Raw genomic sequence first — 6160 nt, forward strand, 5'->3', positions numbered from 1 at the left:
AATTCAACTTTCCTGAAATATGGTCCCTAAATATGAGGCTCCCATATAGTGAAAAATAAAAGTCATAAACTTCTTAAACGTGTTATTCAACCAGTTTAAAGATAAAGCAGTTAGTCTTACTAGACTATAATGGCTTACAGGAGGCCTCTTCATTGCTGCTTTGTCCAACAGGGCTCCATAGAGTAGACTTTCAAAAGTGGAGTGTAATCTCTCATGACTCTGGATTGTTTTCTTAGCATAACAATCATGAACACTGAATCTTAAAAATAAAGTTATTTCAATAAGTTTAAAGTTTTATAGCTGTTCTACTTTACAACTTGTCTCAGATTTTCAGTTCATGTCAGATGCAACTGCAAATATACACATTATATAAAGTATAGGATTTTTTCTAATTTTCCTCTTGCTTTTCAATAGCTAATTCTTTTTTCATTTCATTGTTTTATGTTCATATTATGAACAAGATTAAACCATCTATAAATTCAAACTAAATTTTTAGAAATTTCTAAGAACAGCAATTTTGACATAAATCTCACATTCTCCAATCTATATCGTAAGAAATCAGCAAATACAATCCTGTTTCAACATATGACAAACTGTTAGAAAATTAAGTCAACATCATTTTCCTCTAACATGTTGGCCATTTTTGCCCCTGCATGTCTGCTGATCCTTCTTCCTCCCCTACCCCATCCCTCAGATCTCCTCCCCGTAATATACTACTTTTCCCGCTCTTCTTAAATCCTTTCAATCGGTAATTCTTATAGAACCTATTCCAAGGGAAGGATCAAAACAAAACCTCACACAGAAATGGGAAATTATCTAGATTATACTTTTACGAAAGTAAAGCTCAGGAAAACCATCAACTAGAAATTTACATTGCTGGGTTAAAATACAAACATTTTTGCCACAGAAAGGCACTTCCACTCTATCACCCTTAGCCCCCCAGTTTTCACTGAGTGGTATACAAAAAGTTTAAATGCAGCAAAAATAAAAACCTTGCCCGGCTAGTGTGGCTCAGTGGTTGAGCCTTGACTCATGCATCAAGAGGTTGCCGGTTTGATTCCTGGTCAGGGCACATGTCCAGGTTGTGGGCCCAATCCCCAGTGGGAGGCATGCAGGAGGCAGCCAATCGATGTTCTTTCTCATCAATGTTTCTATCTCTCCCTCTCCCTTCCTCTCTAAAATTAATAAAGAAAAAAAATTTTTTTAATAAAAAAACCCATTTCCTACCTACCCACAAAAAGAATAACCCCCACACACACACACTATTCTCACCTAGTACTTATTCCCAGGTCCCCTAAAAACATTGTGTCTGAGTCATGCTTGATAAAATGAGGACTTTGGCCTGTCTGACCCCAGTGTTGTGCCCAGGCCCAGCTCACACTGCTGCCAAGTGTGACTGGAGACCTTCGGTCACTGTAATCACAACACCCGGTGTCCGCAGCTTCCAACCATGTCTTATTTCCTACTAGTTGCTGAGGAGGAGGGTCAAAACTTATCATTCCCATTTTACAGATGAGGAAATAAAGGCTCAAGAAAGTTAAGTGATTTACCCAGTGTCTGACATTCTGCTGACTGCTCACTATGCGCCACATTCACTACTGAGCTAAGGTAGCATTTGGTGGTGGTTGTTAATCCTCACCTGAGGATACTTTTCCATTGATTTCTAGATAGAGTGGAAGGGAGGGAGAGAGAGAGATCAGTATGTCTAGAGACACATGGATTAGTTGCCTCTGGCAGGAGCCCGACCAGGGCGGGAAGCAAATCGGGACCCTTTGGTCCTTGGCCCAACGCTCTAACCGCTGAGCCAAACCAGCCAGGGCTAAGGTAGCATTTTGCATCATCTCGTTTAAGCTCACAATTTGAGAGAGATTATTTCCATTTCACAATCAAGAGAGAGAAAAAAAGCCTTGGAGAGGTTAATTTGCCTAAATTCAAATTCTAAGCAGCAGCAGTGGCAAAACTTAGGACCCAATGAATCACACAACTGGAATGTGTTGTAACTAATGTACTCTTGTGGCCTTCAGGGTACCAGGGAATTGATACCACACGAAGCAGAGCACACACTCATAGAATTTCACTGCTGCCACCTTGAGATAGGTAGGTGTATGTCTCATGAAACTGAGGTATTAAAGTAGATAATGGTGATGGTGTTGAGCCCAGTGCATTGAAGGTACTCAATGAGCAGCTGGTGAACCAACTTTTCAAAATGTTCGTTCTGCTCATCAGAAGGAACCTAAAGAATGACTTCAACTTGGACTTCATCTGGAGTGTGAAGCAGCTAATCTGGCTTAAAGTCCAGAGATCTGGGAGACAATCGATGGGGGGGGGGGGGGGGGGCAATTTAGAGGCTTACCTAGATTGTAAGTATTCCGTGGGCCAAAACTCACCAGTATGTCTGAAGTTCTAATACCAAAGCCATTATTACATTACACCAAACATGGTGACCAGATTATCCACCTAGCTCCTCTCAGCAGCAGCTCTGTGATGTGTTTAATAGGAGCTATGTAGGTTGTTTATCAGTGAGTTTCCTGTAGTCTGCTAATCACCTGCATGTAAATAAGGACCATGTTTCCTGTCTAGAATTTTTTAAAAACATATAAACCAAGTCAGAATATAATGTTTCTTAACATAAAAAAAAATCTTTATTGCTATTTCAGCTTAAAAGGTGATCAAAAATATTTATTCTGCCCTTAACTCATAGCTTCATAGTGTCATGGAATGTGGTTTCATTTGTTCTTTCCCTAAAGCAAGAAAAAGCAGAAAAATTCTAATGGTGTTTTGGTTAAGAAACTAATTCTACATACAAGTTAGAGAAAATTACAGTTTCATGCTAAAATAAAGTATAAAATAACAGGTATTCCATTTTAAAACAAAGCCATGAAAAAGATATTCCATTTTATTTTATTTATTATTATTGTTAATGTTATTTTTTACAAACAATAGATTTGCTGCAACATGCTCTGGCTCATATTATTGAATTAAAAAATTTAACACATTTCAAAAATATCAAAAATACACTATAATGAGTCTTAGGACTACAATACGACAATGATTGCACAAAACCGTAAGATATGAACTCACTGTTTGGATGAAGTTCATTGGCAACAGTGAGAGAAAACCCTATAGCATCTGGGAGAGGTGCATGACATTTAGATACAAGGAGCTTGTGTGTGACTGAATGATCACCAAATGAGGGAAACAAAGCAGGATTTACTGTAGCTGCTTTTCTCAATCTAGGAAGTGCTTACCCAGCTATGGGGCAAAAGTCACTAACTGGAGAGAAAGATTAACTTGCCTCCATGATTGGGGAGTCTGAAAGGCCCCACCCAGAGGGAAGTAAAAAGTGATACGAGACAGTTCTATAGTGATGCTGCAAACATCACTGAATGGCTTGGAGACTATTTAATAATTGATACATTTATCAATAACAGCCAAGTGCTCCCTTATGGAGGTCTGTTCATTAATAATTATTGAGTAGATAGAGAAGGTGAGCCTGTGGCTTCCAAGTACCTGCTTTTGCTGAAGGTCTACATGGAAAGAAGAGCATCATTTGATATTCAGTAGATCAGCCAAACCTAACTAACTGGCTCCATCTCCTGAACAATAGCACTCGCTACAAACAATTATAATAGCACCCAATGATTACCAAGCTGCTCATGTTGGCTCTTCTATACACCAGAAAAAGGAACTCATAAACTTATTGCACACACACACTCACAGTAGTATAATAAAGCTTTCACTTGTGTTAGGAGTGGTAATTCAATGACTATGGTAGCACGGTAGCTTTATGATATACCAGCATTCAAATGTTCAAATATATTCCCAATTCATTTGGATAAAAGTAAGAATGCCATGGCTGCCAAGACTCACGTACTTTTCTTTCTTCCATAAGACGGTTGAACTGCTCCCATAAGCAGGAGTGATGTTCTTTCAGAAATTCTCTTCAACTTTTCTATTAAATGGGAGGTACACACACAGACCTGAGAATCGTGCAGAGGCCAGGATCTCTGGAATAGAGAGCAATGGTACTCTGCCCACCTGGGGAACACTTCTGGGTAAAGTCCTAGGAAGCAGATTACATTCACCTGTAGACAGATTACTGTCTTTCACCACCTGACAGTCTAATCAGGTCACCTAATGACTGTAAATGACCTCATAGGTCAAAAGATTCTGTATATTTTTGGTAATGGGCTATGGCCTTTTTACCCTCTGTTTTAATACAGAGCAATCATAGAGGAAAATGAATTAAAGGAAGTCACAAAAAAGAATTACTTTTGGTATAGCCTATATAAAAGGTTTCCAACACAACCTAATGTTTCCTGAAAATAAATCTACCACACAGAAGAGCGTTTGGAATTTCAGAGTTCTTCTAACTAAAAAGTAAATACATTTACTTCTGGAAAAGTTATTTCAAAACTGAGTTTGTGGTGGTTCCATTAAATGGGGTGGGTAACAAAGAAGACAAGGAGAGGGTTCACAGATAAAGGACAATTTTTAAGAGACTATACTATTAAAGTGGTATATTCCCCAAACAACTTTCTTTTCTAGACAACATCACTATTCCATAACTCAGAGGTTCTGCTGTCTGAGTAGAAAGATGCTTTACATCACCCATCACTATTACCTTGGGTGTTTCCTTCATCTTCATTTTTCCTTACCTTTTTAAATTTTCCTATATAAAAATAAGGCAGCAACACACTATTGTTCCCATTCTCCTAAAAGCATGTAGAACTTTGTATGACCCACAATGTTCCCCACCTCAAATCAAGACCTGAGTTCTAAATTCTGCAGTAGCTGACCAGTAGTTTGACACAGGGAAGTCAAATATTCCTGACAATTTGGGGACCCAAATTCAGATTCTTGAGGGGTTGAATTTAGACAGCCATTGAAGTGGTATGAAATCCCCCCAAGAGTGTACCCCACCAACACAGGCACATGGGTATGGGGCCTCTGAAAAGATGATGACTGTGGCCAGGTCATCTGGTTTTCTACTATTGCTTCAACAAAAATTTCCCCCAAAACCCTATTTATATATATATCAACCCTATCTTTAATATTTCTCATGAAACAAATTAAAAATGGTCCCACTCGATTCTCTTTTTAATTGTGAAAGTATTCTAGAAATTCAAAGCACATTCCCATTGGGTAAAATCAAGCAGTGTCAAAATTTTGTAGGAATAAATAGGAATTCATTTTCCTAAGTAAACCTAATGGAAAAGGCAACAGAACAGAAATATGCAAGGAACTGCATTTTGCTAGGGTTACATGGAATGTGCAAAAAAAATATAGCAAACCAGGTTTTCTATAAGCTTAGGACTTTTGTCATTCTTCCTTATATTAGTAATTGAGCCCAGTACTTGCCAAACATGTGATATGGATAAGCAGTTTTCAGAAGAGTACTCTGCTAAACATTAAAGGGGTGAACTCTCAACTCACTTGCAACATTTTAGAAAACCATCCCTAAACTCTAGAGTAAGAGAAGGAACCTGTCAAACCCCTGAGGTCCATCCATCCTTCTGTCCTCATTCAGCCTCAGTCTGTTCAAGGTCACCTGCTATAACTCAAGGTTATTCTGAGGTGAGTAGCATCAGCCTTGGCCCTACATACTAGGAGGCTGATTGCCAACTCCATCACGTTATGAAAAGAGGACAATCCCCAAATGCCTCTCTTGTGATCTGCTGAGAAATTCTTAGCAGGTGTCACATTTGTCAAGGAGCTTTTCTCTGTTTTGTGATTTAAGGGAAGTAGTCTTAGTCTTCACTCTTTTCCCATCTTCATCCCCCAAAGAAGATCCTACTCCCACACGTTTCTCAGCTTTCACAGTCTGATATCCAACAATTAAATCAATTTCCCAGGGCCCTTCCTAGTACCCTCACAGAAGGCTTCAACACGTGATGGTCATTCTACCTTTGGACAAAGGTGCTGGGCTGCCTCTAAGAAGATTGGCTCGAGTGCAGATTCGAAAATAAAAAGTTCACAGTCAATGAAAAGTGCTCTCATTACATTACATACATAAATTATCTGTTTGATTGGTTCTACATTTCCAATAAACGTCATTTTGATAGGCTGTATTCTCGTAGAGAAGAATGAAAAGCCATGTGACTAGTCACATCACGTCCCATCAGTTAGGCGGAGATATAAGGTGATTCCTGTCACAGAG

This window comes from Molossus molossus, unplaced genomic scaffold (assembly GCF_014108415.1).
Source record: "Molossus molossus isolate mMolMol1 unplaced genomic scaffold, mMolMol1.p scaffold_m16_p_21, whole genome shotgun sequence".
Taxonomy (NCBI): Eukaryota; Metazoa; Chordata; class Mammalia; order Chiroptera; family Molossidae; genus Molossus; species Molossus molossus.